Below are 17,043 nucleotides of genomic sequence, written 5' to 3'. Positions count from 1 at the left end.
ACAGAGACACAACTGAGGCCAAATCGAGGCCAATTTAGACTTTTGAAAATGTGTTGAATCAGTGGAATCAGCTGCAGCAATAATCAACTCGAGTCGCGACAAATCGATAGAAGAAACATAATCACAGCTGCATTATGACGGTGGTAAATGTCTGACGGATTATTATAACACTGACAGTGGAATTAAATCTCGTTAATACACTTTATTCGTAAATATTCTCTATCTAGACGCCGTCGGTCACAATGTTTCAACCTTTTTTTGTTCGATAATGTATTAAAAACGTCTCAAAATTCATCAAAACCTGCCCAGCCGAATGGTTAATTGCAGTGTAATGTCTATTGCACGCTACACGACTCACTCCAATGGCAATACATCGACATTTACATCATATCGCATGTTGTTTTGAAGATATACAACATTTGAATATCACATATATAATTCACAGTGTTTTGAAAAGGCTACAAATAAAAGAAAATAAAGTTCTACAGTGACATTTCTGCACATTTGTGATTCATTCGATAGACATTTCACATTTGTCTGACGATTAAACCTCAACTGAAACATTCAAACGCATATTTTAACACATATTTGTACACAGAGTAATGCTAAAAACAACCAGATATTCATTTTTGTCCTCCACATGAACCTCCTGTAAGTGTGCTGTAATGGCGCCCTCTACAGGCCATTACCGTCACATGAACATGCAAACGCAGCAATATCGATACTTTTGGGAGTTATTGTGCAGCGATATCGATGACCTCTGACTGGAACAAGGGCGCGGCAGGTCAGAGAAAGGCAAGAGGAGAATGCGGAGGTCTCGTCTCTGAAAAATCGACTTCCTTTTAAGACACAGACGCAGCGGAAACGCTCGATGTGCAGAACGTTTAAAGATGCATTCGGTCACTTTTCCAGCATCCAACGCGTCTGTCTCCACGGTGACGGGCAGCGACGACAGCATTTTTGATCATATGATGTGGTCTGGTTTGTAGAATATATGGACACACGTTAGATTCACTGTATTTAAGTCATTTTCAGGCTGGACATCATAAAAGTCTGATTATTTGCCAGGTTTTCGTGTGAAGTGTGAATGTGAGGCCAGGTGCCACAAGAGGGCGGTAGTGCGCACTGTCCACGGGCAAGACACTTCACCCACGTGTTGAATGCACTGTCCCGACCAAATAAAACAAATAATGCAATAAAACATGATCTTTTCCTAAACATGATCTGAAATTCATTAGCGATGCAGGTTTTTTTGGACTTTAAAATGTTTATTCCATGGTTCTGTGCCCGCTCAGATTCACCGTAGCTCAGAAACTATTCTTACTATTTCATACGATCAAACTTATTCACATTATTACATGATTATTTAAAACTGCTCAACCCATAGACTGTAGCCAACATGAGTTTGTATCTTTATTCAGCTGTTTTCAGTCAAATGTTGAAACTGTAACGTTTATCTGTGTTCAATGTGTAATTATTATTATTTTAGTACATATTTGGTCCTCTATTGTCTCTGTTTTTATGTTCTATTTTCATATTTTTGGAGCTTTTTATTATGAATTTCCCTGAACTTAGCGCGCGCCTCTTTCGGCTTGTTGACTTTTGTTTATTGGCTCCATCTAGTGGCCGATACCGCGCAGTGCAATTTCCTCACTTCAAAATAATAGAACTGAAGAAAAACTGTAGCATTTTCAAAGGACAAAAATTTGAAAAACGGAATCATATCTGAAGGAGCAGCGTTAGAAACACTAATGTTCAAATTTAATATTGTCAACATAAAACACATTTACTCACAAGTAAACCCTAACTAACCCTCAAGTACATCAAACAAAATAGTAAAAGCATTCAGTTCGATGTACAATGTCTTTTAAAGGTTATAATGTAAATGTACCTCTGTTTTTATGGGTTGAATGTGTAACGTCATTTGACTTTTATATTTTGTCTTTTTTTCTATTCTGTAATTCATTAAGAAACAAATGATCAGTGGTGGAAAGAGCAATGAAAATGTGTAGTTAAGTAAAAGTACAGTTACATGGCTAAATATACTCAGTTCCAAGTACAAGATCCGCCGCCAAAATTGTACTTCAGTAAAAGTAAAAAGCATACATAATAACCACTCAGAGTACTAGTTACATTTATACATAATTTAGCAGCATTTCAGATCAGTCTTTTGTACAAAACTTGATTCAACAGTTTAAAGGGCCGTTCACACCACGGCGGCCGAATCGCACCCGACGCAGAAGTTGAGCGCGTCTACATTTGAAGACAAACGCACGGGACTCATGTCCGTAAAATACACTCAGCAGCAGACGTGCGTCCGAGTCGTCCTGCACATGCGCAGTGGAGTCGAGTCGTCCTGCACATGCGCAGTGGAGTCGAGTCGTCCTGCACATGCGCAGTGGAGTCGAGTCGTCCTGCACATGCTCAGTGGAGTCGAGTCGTCCTGCACATGCTCAGTGGAGTCGAGTCGTCCTGCACATGCGCAGTGGAGTCGAGTCGTCCTGCACATGCGCAGTGGAGTCGAGTCGTCCTGCACATGCGCAGTGGAGTCGAGTCGTCCTGCACATGCGCAGTGGAGTCGAGTCGTCCTGCACATGCTCAGTGGAGGAGAGTCGTCCTGCACATGCTCAGTGGAGGAGAGTCGTCCTGCACATGCTCAGTGGAGGAGAGTCGTCCTGCACATGCTCAGTGGAGGAGAGTCGTCCTGCACATGCTCAGTGGAGTCGAGTCGTCCTGCACATGCGCAGTGGAGGAGAGTCGTCCTGCACATGCGCAGTGGAGGAGAGTCGTCCTGCACATGCTCAGTGGAGTCGAGTCGTCCTGCACATGCTCAGTGGAGGAGAGTCGTCCTGCACATGCTCAGTGGAGGAGAGTCGTCCTGCACATGCTCAGTGGAGGAGAGTCGTCCTGCACATGCTCAGTGGAGGAGAGTCGTCCTGCACATGCTCAGTGGAGTCGAGTCGTCCTGCACATGCTCAGTGGAGGAGAGTCGTCCTGCACATGCTCAGTGGAGTCGAGTCGTCCTGCACATGCTCAGTGGAGTCGAGTCGTCCTGCACATGCTCAGTGGAGGAGAGTCGTCCTGCACATGCTCAGTGGAGTCGAGTCGTCCTGCACATGCTCAGTGGAGTTGAGTCGTCCTGCACATGCTCAGTGGAGGAGAGTCGTCCTGCACATGCTCAGTGGAGGAGAGTCGTCCTGCACATGCTCAGTGGAGGAGAGTCGTCCTGCACATGCTCAGTGGAGTCGAGTCGTCCTGCACATGCTCAGTGGAGTCGAGTCGTCCTGCACATGCTCAGTGGAGGAGAGTCGTCCTGCACATGCGCAGTGGAGGAGAGTCGTCCTGCACATGCTCAGTGGAGTCGAGTCGTCCTGCACATGCTCAGTGGAGGAGAGTCGTCCTGCACATGCACAGTGGAGTCGAGTCGTCCTGCACATGCTCAGTGGAGTCGAGTCGTCCTGCACATGCTCAGTGGAGTCGAGGCGTCCTGCACATGCTCAGTGGAGTCGAGTCGTCCTGCACATGCTCAGTGGAGTCGAGTCGTCCTGCACATGCTCAGTGGAGTCGAGTCGTCCTGCACATGCTCAGTGGAGTCGAGTCGTCCTGCACATGCTCAGTGGAGTCGAGTCGTCCTGCACATGCTCAGTGGAGTCGAGTCGTCCTGCACATGCTCAGTGGAGTCGAGTCGTCCTGCACATGCTCAGTGGAGTCGAGTCGTCCTGCACATGCTCAGTGGAGGAGAGTCGTCCTGCACATGCGCAGTGGAGGAGAGTCGTCCTGCACATGCTCAGTGGAGGAGAGTCGTCCTGCACATGCTCAGTGGAGGAGAGTCGTCCTGCACATGCACAGTGGAGGAGAGTCGTCCTGCACATGCTCAGTGGAGTCGAGTCGTCCTGCACATGCTCAGTGGAGTCGAGTCGTCCTGCACATGCTCAGTGGAGTCGAGTCGTCCTGCACATGCTCAGTGGAGTCGAGTCGTCCTGCACATGCTCAGTGGAGTCGAGTCGTCCTGCACATGCTCAGTGGAGTCGAGTCGTCCTGCACATGCTCAGTGGAGTCGAGTCGTCCTGCACATGCTCAGTGGAGGAGAGTCGTCCTGCACATGCGCAGTGGAGGAGAGTCGTCCTGCACATGCTCAGTGGAGTCGAGTCGTCCTGCACATGCTCAGTGGAGGAGAGTCGTCCTGCACATGCGCAGTGGAGGAGAGTCGTCCTGCACATGCGCAGTGGAGGAGAGTCGTCCTGCACATGCTCAGTGGAGTCGAGTCGTCCTGCACATGCTCAGTGGAGTCGAGTCGTCCTGCACATGCTCAGTGGAGGAGAGTCGTCCTGCACATGCGCAGTGGAGGAGAGTCGTCCTGCACATGCTCAGTGGAGTCGAGTCGTCCTGCACATGCGCAGTGGAGGAGAGTCGTCCTGCACATGCGCAGTGGAGGAGAGTCGTCCTGCACATGCTCAGTGGAGTCGAGTCGTCCTGCACATGCTCAGTGGAGGAGAGTCGTCCTGCACATGCGCAGTGGAGGAGAGTCGTCCTGCACATGCTCAGTGGAGTCGAGTCGTCCTGCACATGCTCAGTGGAGTCGAGTCGTCCTGCACATGCTCAGTGGAGTCGAGTCGTCCTGCACATGCTCAGTGGAGGAGAGTCGTCCTGCACATGCTCAGTGGAGGAGAGTCGTCCTGCACATGCTCAGTGGAGTCGAGTCGTCCTGCACATGCTCAGTGGAGGAGAGTCGTCCTGCACATGCTCAGTGGAGGAGAGCCGTCCTGCACATGCTCAGTGGAGTCGAGTCGTCCTGCACATGCTCAGTGGAGTCGAGTCGTCCTGCACATGCTCAGTGGAGTCGAGTCGTCCTGCACATGCTCAGTGGAGTCGAGGCGTCCTGCACATGCTCAGTGGAGTCGAGTCGTCCTGCACATGCTCAGTGGAGTCGAGTCGTCCTGCACATGCTCAGTGGAGTCGAGTCGTCCTGCACATGCTCAGTGGAGTCGAGTCGTCCTGCACATGCTCAGTGGAGTCGAGTCGTCCTGCACATGCTCAGTGGAGTCGAGTCGTCCTGCACATGCTCAGTGGAGTCGAGTCGTCCTGCACATGCTCAGTGGAGTCGAGGCGTCCTGCACATGCTCAGTGGAGTCGAGTCGTCCTGCACATGCTCAGTGGAGTCGAGTCGTCCTGCACATGCTCAGTGGAGTCGAGTCGTCCTGCACATGCTCAGTGGAGTCGAGTCGTCCTGCACATGCTCAGTGGAGTCGAGTCGTCCTGCACATGCTCAGTGGAGTCGAGTCGTCCTGCACATGCTCAGTGGAGTCGAGTCGTCCTGCACATGCTCAGTGGAGGAGAGTCGTCCTGCACATGCTCAGTGGAGTCGAGTCGTCCTGCACATGCTCAGTGGAGGAGAGTCGTCCTGCACATGCGCAGTGGAGGAGAGTCGTCCTGCACATGCACAGTGGAGTCGAGTCGTCCTGCACATGCTCAGTGGAGGAGAGTCGTCCTGCACATGCTCAGTGGAGGAGAGTCGTCCTGCACATGCTCAGTGGAGGAGAGTCGTCCTGCACATGCTCAGTGGAGTCGAGTCGTCCTGCACATGCTCAGTGGAGTTGAGTCGTCCTGCACATGCTCAGTGGAGGAGAGTCGTCCTGCACATGCTCAGTGGAGGAGAGTCGTCCTGCACATGCTCAGTGGAGGAGAGTCGTCCTGCACATGCTCAGTGGAGTCGAGTCGTCCTGCACATGCTCAGTGGAGTCGAGTCGTCCTGCACATGCTCAGTGGAGGAGAGTCGTCCTGCACATGCGCAGTGGAGGAGAGTCGTCCTGCACATGCTCAGTGGAGTCGAGTCGTCCTGCACATGCGCAGTGGAGGAGAGTCGTCCTGCACATGCGCAGTGGAGGAGAGTCGTCCTGCACATGCTCAGTGGAGTCGAGTCGTCCTGCACATGCTCAGTGGAGGAGAGTCGTCCTGCACATGCGCAGTGGAGGAGAGTCGTCCTGCACATGCTCAGTGGAGTCGAGTCGTCCTGCACATGCTCAGTGGAGTCGAGTCGTCCTGCACATGCTCAGTGGAGTCGAGTCGTCCTGCACATGCTCAGTGGAGGAGAGTCGTCCTGCACATGCTCAGTGGAGGAGAGTCGTCCTGCACATGCTCAGTGGAGTCGAGTCGTCCTGCACATGCTCAGTGGAGGAGAGTCGTCCTGCACATGCTCAGTGGAGGAGAGCCGTCCTGCACATGCTCAGTGGAGTCGAGTCGTCCTGCACATGCTCAGTGGAGTCGAGTCGTCCTGCACATGCTCAGTGGAGTCGAGTCGTCCTGCACATGCTCAGTGGAGTCGAGGCGTCCTGCACATGCTCAGTGGAGTCGAGTCGTCCTGCACATGCTCAGTGGAGTCGAGTCGTCCTGCACATGCTCAGTGGAGTCGAGTCGTCCTGCACATGCTCAGTGGAGTCGAGTCGTCCTGCACATGCTCAGTGGAGTCGAGTCGTCCTGCACATGCTCAGTGGAGTCGAGTCGTCCTGCACATGCTCAGTGGAGTCGAGTCGTCCTGCACATGCTCAGTGGAGTCGAGGCGTCCTGCACATGCTCAGTGGAGTCGAGTCGTCCTGCACATGCTCAGTGGAGTCGAGTCGTCCTGCACATGCTCAGTGGAGTCGAGTCGTCCTGCACATGCTCAGTGGAGTCGAGTCGTCCTGCACATGCTCAGTGGAGTCGAGTCGTCCTGCACATGCTCAGTGGAGTCGAGTCGTCCTGCACATGCTCAGTGGAGTCGAGTCGTCCTGCACATGCTCAGTGGAGGAGAGTCGTCCTGCACATGCTCAGTGGAGTCGAGTCGTCCTGCACATGCTCAGTGGAGGAGAGTCGTCCTGCACATGCGCAGTGGAGGAGAGTCGTCCTGCACATGCACAGTGGAGTCGAGTCGTCCTGCACATGCTCAGTGGAGGAGAGTCGTCCTGCACATGCTCAGTGGAGGAGAGTCGTCCTGCACATGCTCAGTGGAGGAGAGTCGTCCTGCACATGCTCAGTGGAGTCGAGTCGTCCTGCACATGCTCAGTGGAGTTGAGTCGTCCTGCACATGCTCAGTGGAGGAGAGTCGTCCTGCACATGCTCAGTGGAGGAGAGTCGTCCTGCACATGCTCAGTGGAGGAGAGTCGTCCTGCACATGCTCAGTGGAGTCGAGTCGTCCTGCACATGCTCAGTGGAGGAGAGTCGTCCTGCACATGCTCAGTGGAGGAGAGTCGTCCTGCACATGCTCAGTGGAGGAGAGTCGTCCTGCACATGCACAGTGGAGTCGAGTCGTCCTGCACATGCTCAGTGGAGGAGAGTCGTCCTGCACATGCTCAGTGGAGTCGAGTCGTCCTGCACATGCTCAGTGGAGTCGAGTCGTCCTGCACATGCTCAGTGGAGTCGAGTCGTCCTGCACATGCTCAGTGGAGTCGAGTCGTCCTGCACATGCTCAGTGGAGTCGAGTCGTCCTGCACATGCTCAGTGGAGGAGAGTCGTCCTGCACATGCTCAGTGGAGTCAAGTCGTCCTGCACATGCTCAGTGGAGTCGAGTCGTCCTGCACATGCTCAGTGGAGTCGAGTCGTCCTGCACATGCTCAGTGGAGTCGAGTCGTCCTGCACATGCTCAGTGGAGTCGAGTCGTCCTGCACATGCTCAGTGGAGGAGAGTCGTCCTGCACATGCACAGTGGAGTCGAGTCGTCCTGCACATGCTCAGTGGAGGAGAGTCGTCCTGCACATGCTCAGTGGAGGAGAGTCGTCCTGCACATGCTCAGTGGAGTTGAGTCGTCCTGCACATGCTCAGTGGAGTCGAGTCGTCCTGCACATGCTCAGTGGAGTCGAGTCGTCCTGCACATGCTCAGTGGAGGAGAGTCGTCCTGCACATGCTCAGTGGAGTCGAGTCGTCCTGCACATGCTCAGTGGAGTCGAGTCGTCCTGCACATGCTCAGTGGAGGAGAGTCGTCCTGCACATGCGCAGTGGAGGAGAGTCGTCCTGCACATGCTCAGTGGAGTCGAGTCGTCCTGCACATGCTCAGTGGAGGAGAGTCGTCCTGCACATGCACAGTGGAGTCGAGTCGTCCTGCACATGCTCAGTGGAGTCGAGTCGTCCTGCACATGCTCAGTGGAGTCGAGGCGTCCTGCACATGCTCAGTGGAGTCGAGTCGTCCTGCACATGCTCAGTGGAGTCGAGTCGTCCTGCACATGCTCAGTGGAGTCGAGTCGTCCTGCACATGCTCAGTGGAGTCGAGTCGTCCTGCACATGCTCAGTGGAGTCGAGTCGTCCTGCACATGCTCAGTGGAGTCGAGTCGTCCTGCACATGCTCAGTGGAGTCGAGTCGTCCTGCACATGCTCAGTGGAGTCGAGTCGTCCTGCACATGCTCAGTGGAGGAGAGTCGTCCTGCACATGCGCAGTGGAGGAGAGTCGTCCTGCACATGCTCAGTGGAGGAGAGTCGTCCTGCACATGCACAGTGGAGGAGAGTCGTCCTGCACATGCTCAGTGGAGTCGAGTCGTCCTGCACATGCTCAGTGGAGTCGAGTCGTCCTGCACATGCTCAGTGGAGTCGAGTCGTCCTGCACATGCTCAGTGGAGTCGAGTCGTCCTGCACATGCTCAGTGGAGTCGAGTCGTCCTGCACATGCTCAGTGGAGTCGAGTCGTCCTGCACATGCTCAGTGGAGTCGAGTCGTCCTGCACATGCTCAGTGGAGTCGAGTCGTCCTGCACATGCTCAGTGGAGGAGAGTCGTCCTGCACATGCGCAGTGGAGGAGAGTCGTCCTGCACATGCTCAGTGGAGTCGAGTCGTCCTGCACATGCTCAGTGGAGGAGAGTCGTCCTGCACATGCGCAGTGGAGGAGAGTCGTCCTGCACATGCGCAGTGGAGGAGAGTCGTCCTGCACATGCTCAGTGGAGTCGAGTCGTCCTGCACATGCTCAGTGGAGTCGAGTCGTCCTGCACATGCTCAGTGGAGGAGAGTCGTCCTGCACATGCGCAGTGGAGGAGAGTCGTCCTGCACATGCTCAGTGGAGGAGAGTCGTCCTGCACATGCGCAGTGGAGGAGAGTCGTCCTGCACATGCTCAGTGGAGTCGAGTCGTCCTGCACATGCGCAGTGGAGGAGAGTCGTCCTGCACATGCGCAGTGGAGGAGAGTCGTCCTGCACATGCTCAGTGGAGTCGAGTCGTCCTGCACATGCTCAGTGGAGGAGAGTCGTCCTGCACATGCGCAGTGGAGGAGAGTCGTCCTGCACATGCTCAGTGGAGTCGAGTCGTCCTGCACATGCTCAGTGGAGTCGAGTCGTCCTGCACATGCTCAGTGGAGTCGAGTCGTCCTGCACATGCTCAGTGGAGGAGAGTCGTCCTGCACATGCTCAGTGGAGGAGAGTCGTCCTGCACATGCTCAGTGGAGTCGAGTCGTCCTGCACATGCTCAGTGGAGGAGAGTCGTCCTGCACATGCTCAGTGGAGGAGAGTCGTCCTGCACATGCTCAGTGGAGTCGAGTCGTCCTGCACATGCTCAGTGGAGTCGAGTCGTCCTGCACATGCTCAGTGGAGTCGAGTCGTCCTGCACATGCTCAGTGGAGTCGAGGCGTCCTGCACATGCTCAGTGGAGTCGAGTCGTCCTGCACATGCTCAGTGGAGTCGAGTCGTCCTGCACATGCTCAGTGGAGTCGAGTCGTCCTGCACATGCTCAGTGGAGTCGAGTCGTCCTGCACATGCTCAGTGGAGTCGAGTCGTCCTGCACATGCTCAGTGGAGTCAAGTCGTCCTGCACATGCTCAGTGGAGTCGAGTCGTCCTGCACATGCTCAGTGGAGTCGAGGCGTCCTGCACATGCTCAGTGGAGTCGAGTCGTCCTGCACATGCTCAGTGGAGTCGAGTCGTCCTGCACATGCTCAGTGGAGTCGAGTCGTCCTGCACATGCTCAGTGGAGTCGAGTCGTCCTGCACATGCTCAGTGGAGTCGAGTCGTCCTGCACATGCTCAGTGGAGTCGAGTCGTCCTGCACATGCTCAGTGGAGTCGAGTCGTCCTGCACATGCTCAGTGGAGGAGAGTCGTCCTGCACATGCTCAGTGGAGTCGAGTCGTCCTGCACATGCTCAGTGGAGTCGAGTCGTCCTGCACATGCTCAGTGGAGTCGAGTCGTCCTGCACATGCTCAGTGGAGGAGAGTCGTCCTGCACATGCTCAGTGGAGGAGAGTCGTCCTGCACATGCGCAGTGGAGGAGAGTCGTCCTGCACATGCACAGTGGAGTCGAGTCGTCCTGCACATGCTCAGTGGAGGAGAGTCGTCCTGCACATGCTCAGTGGAGGAGAGTCGTCCTGCACATGCTCAGTGGAGGAGAGTCGTCCTGCACATGCTCAGTGGAGGAGAGTCGTCCTGCACATGCTCAGTGGAGTCGAGTCGTCCTGCACATGCTCAGTGGAGTTGAGTCGTCCTGCACATGCTCAGTGGAGGAGAGTCGTCCTGCACATGCTCAGTGGAGGAGAGTCGTCCTGCACATGCTCAGTGGAGGAGAGTCGTCCTGCACATGCTCAGTGGAGTCGAGTCGTCCTGCACATGCTCAGTGGAGTCGAGTCGTCCTGCACATGCTCAGTGGAGTCGAGTCGTCCTGCACATGCTCAGTGGAGTCGAGTCGTCCTGCACATGCTCAGTGGAGTCGAGTCGTCCTGCACATGCTCAGTGGAGTCGAGTCGTCCTGCACATGCTCAGTGGAGTCGAGTCGTCCTGCACATGCTCAGTGGAGTCGAGTCGTCCTGCACATGCTCAGTGGAGTTGAGTCGTCCTGCACATGCTCAGTGGAGGAGAGTCGTCCTGCACATGCTCAGTGGAGTCGAGTCGTCCTGCACATGCTCAGTGGAGTCGAGTCGTCCTGCACATGCTCAGTGGAGTCGAGTCGTCCTGCACATGCTCAGTGGAGTCGAGTCGTCCTGCACATGCTCAGTGGAGTCGAGTCGTCCTGCACATGCTCAGTGGAGTCGAGTCGTCCTGCACATGCTCAGTGGAGTCGAGTCGTCCTGCACATGCTCAGTGGAGTTGAGTCGTCCTGCACATGCTCAGTGGAGGAGAGTCGTCCTGCACATGCTCAGTGGAGTCGAGTCGTCCTGCACATGCTCAGTGGAGTCGAGTCGTCCTGCACATGCTCAGTGGAGTCGAGTCGTCCTGCACATGCTCAGTGGAGGAGAGTCGTCCTGCACATGCTCAGTGGAGTCGAGTCGTCCTGCACATGCTCAGTGGAGGAGAGTCGTCCTGCACATGCTCAGTGGAGGAGAGTCGTCCTGCACATGCTCAGTGGAGTTGAGTCGTCCTGCACATGCTCAGTGGAGGAGAGTCGTCCTGCACATGCTCAGTGGAGGAGAGTCGTCCTGCACATGCTCAGTGGAGTCGAGTCGTCCTGCACATGCTCAGTGGAGTCGAGTCGTCCTGCACATGCTCAGTGGAGGAGAGTCGTCCTGCACATGCTCAGTGGAGTCGAGTCGTCCTGCACATGCGCAGTGGAGGAGAGTCGTCCAAGAAATCGCGCTGCGGGAAACGCACGACGCGCTCGACGCTCGTTTACATAGACTTTGAATGTAAAGTGGACGCTTCGGCCGCCGCGGTGTGGAAGCCCCTTCACCCCAGAGCTGCATCTCTATCATTACTGGGCCTATTCACATGAAACAAAAACTGTCTGTAAGTTGAACATTGTTTCTGTCAGAACTAATGAACAAAAGTGATTTATATCTTTTATTTTTCACAAACAGTATGACAAGAAAGTGTGGCCTTGTATTCATCTCCAAAGGCGAGATTATTGTCAGTTGAAAGGACTTTAAAATACAACATAATAAGACGTGATGTATAGAGTGTTTATTTTACCATTATAATTAGTATTATTTTGTCTTACGCTGTTTTTATTTTATTTTATCTTTATTTTTCCCCTCCAGTCCTTATTATGAAATGGGAGGTTCTGTTTATAAGAGTTCTTCTATTATTAGAGCTTTTTAAACTTTCTATAAGTTATCTGTCCTTTTCCTCTGTATCTACCTGCGTTGCAACGATGGAATTTCCCCATGTGTGGACAATCAAGCGTCTGCAGGTTCCTCACTGCAGACGCTTGGGTCATTTGGAGGAAGTTCAGAATCCCTGGGTGAAAAAGGTTCTTACAACATGGAAGGAGCTGATCAATACAAACTAAACAAATATGATACAATATTAAACTGTTTGGCTTATGATCCAAATGTCACATCGAACAGCTCAGACCCAAGATGTAAAGTCTGGACAACAGAAGGTATAAAAGTCTTTTACCAGATTGTAAAGGAAATCTTTTGATGAGTTGAAAGAATCCTTTGACTTTGAGAAGCAGGACTTTTATAAGTTGAGGTAGAATTATTATAACAAAGAAACAAGTCATTACCATCAAAGCCTTTTGACTGATATATTTATTAAAGCTTTATTAAAAGTCTCTTACAAAAAAATGATTGACACAAAATGCACCGACGACCAACGACTGGACTGATCTGAAGGACATTCATACAATCACATTCAGACTTAGTTTGAATGTTTTCTTTGGGTTTTTTGTGCCATGATTTTCTCTGTATTTGTTTATATCTACTGCTTCATGTCTGTTCGTGTTATAAATTAAAAGAAAAAAAAGTTAGTTGTAAATAGGCCATTGCCATTTCGTTTGAACCACCAGATGGCAGCAGCGCGCCTCTTTGGCAGGAGTTAGTGTCAGATCAAGCTTTATTGTTATTATCAAAGAGCAACATTTTGATTAAAATGTCTGAACCCGATTGTGTTTCACATGATTTCATTGTTAAAGATATAGACTTTAGATGATGTTTTTAAATTATAATCCAAAGAGTTCCAGAGTTTTGATTATAAAACTATAATAATCATATTTATTATACATATTGTTTTAGACAGTAGAATTGGCGTTATCTCTCAATCAGTTTTGCCCCAGAACAAAGAACTTGTAATTATAGTGCGTTTTATTCTCCTCTGAGTGGAAAGTGTGTCGTTAGCTCGCTGGCGCCCTCTAAAGGTCGTGAAAAGCTTTTATAAACTCACTGCGCTGAATGATGAGCATCCTCAGAACACGTGCGGCTGCTGTAAAGAGTTCAACATGAACTAGTTCTGTTTTCACCTGTAAAGACGGTAAAACACCAGGCACAGCACCTTTTAAACCGCTAAACGGCTAAAGCCTGACCTCCTGGAGATGATGAAAGTCGTTCTTCACGTCCGGACCCAGCCCCCGGCACCAGGCCGGGCCCGAGACGGACGACGACGACAGCGAAGGCGACGAGCGAACTCCAGGGGTGAGAGACGTATCCAAGAAGAATCACACGACCACGGCCGGACTAACTTCATTTAACTGGCCATGTTTGTAGAGGTTATTGTACCCCAGAGTTCACTGTGAAGGCTGCACGCTGTCTGCGGCTGAAAATGAAGTATTTTATCTTAAACCCAGAAGTAAGAGTCGTAAGCTGCGCTCTGGGCTGTTCTAAAGTCTGATGATGATTCAAAGTGAATTTAAACGATGCACCTAAGTCTATGTGAGAGCGAAAAGGCCCAGACCGAGACCAGGAGGAAATGTGGGTCAACATTGTAGTGGGAGCCCCTTCGCTGTTGTGTTATGGAAATATCTGCAAACAATGACCAAAAAAGGATGAAGCAGAAGAGTCTTTGTCTTTCTCAAAAGGTGGATCATTATTTACTTGTGCACAGTAAATACCCACTGTCCCAGAACAATGGAATCTGTCCCTAACCCCAGAACAAATGACAATACACATGCTTTTGAAGGCAGTGGCATAACCTGCCACGTACGCACATCACCACATCAAATCAGCTCCAAAAGAGAGAAACCAAAACATCAGGGATGTGATGATTCGAGCCTTATTCAGAGGTCACTCTGAGATGTTTCACACATAATCAAGTCCTGACGCACTAAATGTCCTGATACAGAGGCGCCGGAGCACGTTTATACAGTTTATAACGTTTATACAGTTTATAGTCCAGATTCTAGTCCTTCATTTCTACTCCCACTGTATTATAGTTTAACACAGCAAAACTATAATGTTTATATCTCTGAAGACAAAACATCTGTAAAAAATAAAACCTAAAATTAATGTTTTCTTTTTGATGTTCTTATTCAAGTGTTTCGGGCTTTATTATACAATCAGCGTCTGGATGATTTCAGTTTAGTTTTTAGATATTTGAAAGAAAACGATAAAAGCAGAAAAAGTAGGATTTAAAAAATATATATTTTGTATTCACTTTTATTTGTCGACTCAGAGTCCTGAATATAATTTATTCTATTTCGCTCTACGTCCTGAGAACAGGACTAATGTGATGGTACTTCCTGGTTCTAGTACTTCCTGGTTCTAGTACTTCCTGGTTCTAGTACTTCCTGGTTCTAGTACTTCCTGGTTCTAGTACTTCCTGGTTCTAGTACTTCCTGGTTCTAGTACTTCCTGGTTCTAGTACTTCCTGGTTCTAGTACTTCCTGGTTCTAGTCAGGACCCGAGCAGCAGCGTTCTGGATGAACTGCAGCTGTTTTACAGCTCGTTTGGAGAGACCAGTGAGCAGGCCGTTACAGTCTAATCTACTGGAGACAAACGCATGGATAAGTCTCTCTAAATCTGGTTTAGACACTATATTTTTGATTTTGGCAATGCTTTTTAGATGGTAAAAAGCTGCTGATGTTATTGATTTGATGTGTTAAAGTTCAAGTCTCAATTCATTTCAATTCAATTCAATTCTCTGCTCTGTCCAGGAAGGATGTGAGGGTTTCCTTCATGTGGGCTCCTGCACATGTGGGGGTGGATGGTAGAGAAGTGGCTCATTCACTGGCTAAAAGCTCCTTTAGGCGGTGGGTGACGGTTGAGTTAAGCGCTGAGGAAGAGGAAGAAGAGGAGGAGGATCTTGTGTGATTGGAACTCACTCACTTGTGCTTTGAACTCGAGGACTTTGAACTGAAGAATGAAGTTTAAAGAGAGAATAAAGAATAAAGTCTAAATTCTAAATCTTTAGATATAAGACGTACATAGGCAGCGGTAATGTAACTTGGTGTGGCTGTGTTTGTCCGAGATGACCTAAATTACGTTGTTGTCAGTGTGTGTAAAGCGCCGGAGGCCCTGGCGGTGAGGGTCTGGCTGGGTGGTGAAGCTGTTACTGTGGTTAACCTTTATAATCCGTGTGGTGAGTTAACGTTAGAGTCCTTACATAGTATCGGTAAGGATGTTCGGGGAAAGGCCGTGTGGTGTGGGGATTTTAATGCGCATAGCGCTTTGTGGGGCGGTAGTGGTACCGATAGGTATGGGCAGGTGGTAGAGGGTTTTATCAATCAAAGGGAGTTGGTTTGTCTGAATGATGGGGGTGGGACCCGCTATGATATGGGGACCGGTGCGGAAAGTGCAATAGAGGTGGGGGGTGTTGGAGACTGAGCCGAGGATGAGGAGCAAGAGGATGTTCTAACGCGCTTGGACTTCATGGGCCTAGAAACGCCAAAGTGATGGAAGAAGGACTTCTAAAGGATAAAACGACAAAGACGTCCCATGACCTCATGGGCTTTGTAAAACAACAAAGACGTCCCATGATCTCATGGGCTTTGTACTTCCAAAGCACCGAACGTCAAAGAGGGCGAGGAAGGTGAAGAAGAGTCTCCCTGGAATAAAGCCGGTTGGTCTCTGACACAACAACTATTCTAGTCACAAAGACATATCATGACCTCATGGGCTTTGTAACGCCAAAGCAATGGGAGGAGTACTTTTACGGACTACGACAGAGTCTGAGGACTACGAAACGTCTGAGGAATAAAGTCTGGCGGTAATGCAACACTCGGAACGTCAAAGAGGGCGAGGAAGGTGAAGAAGAGTCTCCCTGGAATAAAGCCGGTTGGTCTCTGACACAACTGAAGTGCTGTAACTGTGGGGAAGAACATAGCTCTGCCTACGGGGGATGCAGGTTTAGCAAAAGAGCTGCTGAGGTGCAGAAAATAAAGGTCTCTCAAGGTATATCCTATGCAGATGCAGTCAAGAAAGTTTCAAGTAACGAGTTTAGAGTAAATACAGAGAGAGGAGCCAGCGCTGCTCCCAGCCAGGGCGAAATGAGAAAGGCCAGCATGGCTCCCAAGAAGTGTGAAGGTTTCAAGAGTGGAGGTCCCAAGTGTGCAGGTTCCAGAATTAATGAGAATACCCTGGTTGTGGATAGAGAGGATTTTGTACTCTTTATGGTGGATGTTGTAAACTGTGCTGCTCAGACTCAAAGCAGAACTGAAAGGATCAGGATCATTGCTAAAGCTGCAGGGAGATTCCTTGGAACAAAGGAGCTTGATTGGGCAGATATAGAAAACAGGCTAAAGGCGCTAAATGGGAGTCGGAGTGATGGGGGTCTGCTTGTGGGGAGTCAGAGTGATCAGAGTGACGAGATGGGGGTGGGGGTGGTCTCCTGTCCTCGTCCAGTCTCGTAGACGCACGGCTACCAAGCAGCGACATCAGTGGAAATATTAAAGCCTATAGAATGAAGCCTGAGGAATAAAGCTGTACGGTGGAAGCACCGAACGTCGGGGAAGGAGAGGAAGATGATGAGGAGTCTCCCTGGAATAAAGCCGGTTGGTCTCTGAAACAACAACAACTATTCTAGTCACAAAGACACATCATGACCTCATGGGCTTTGTAACACCAAAGCAATGGAAGGAGTACTTTTACGGACTACGACAGAGTCTGAGGACTACGACAAAGTCTGAGGAATAAAGTCTGGCGGTAATGCAACACTTGGATGCCAACCGCCATAAAACAACAACAACAACAACAACAACAACAACAACAACAACAACTATTCTAGTCACAAAAACACATCATGACCTCATGGGCTTTGTACGCCAAAGCAATGGAAGGAGTACTTTTACGGACTACGACAGAGTCTGAGGACTACGACACGTCTGAGGATTAAAGTCTGGCGGTAATGCAACACTCGGATGCCAACCGCCATAAAACAACAACAACAACAACAACAGCTTGCAGGTCAGGGAGGTGAGGTTCTTGGTGGTCACCTTAGACGAGAGGCTTAGTTGGCGTCAGCAC

General features: G+C 50.9%; 1 long non-coding RNA gene across 1 annotated transcript; it reads left to right on the top strand.

The window, feature by feature from the left end:
• Nucleotides 1-13,519: 13,519 nt before the first annotated feature.
• LOC140347056 (uncharacterized) lies at nucleotides 13,520-14,063 on the top strand. Its single transcript, XR_011924349.1, has 2 exons — nucleotides 13,520-13,587; nucleotides 13,967-14,063. It is a non-coding gene; the product is annotated as an uncharacterized lncRNA (long non-coding RNA).
• Nucleotides 14,064-17,043: the final 2,980 nt, after the last annotated feature.

Source organism: Eucyclogobius newberryi, unplaced genomic scaffold, assembly GCF_026437365.1.
Source record: "Eucyclogobius newberryi isolate DKJ021-1_F unplaced genomic scaffold, fEucNew1.0.hap1 SCAF_6, whole genome shotgun sequence".
In the NCBI taxonomy this organism is placed as follows: domain Eukaryota; kingdom Metazoa; phylum Chordata; class Actinopteri; order Gobiiformes; family Gobiidae; genus Eucyclogobius; species Eucyclogobius newberryi.
This window is presented reverse-complemented; position numbering and strand designations above follow the sequence as displayed.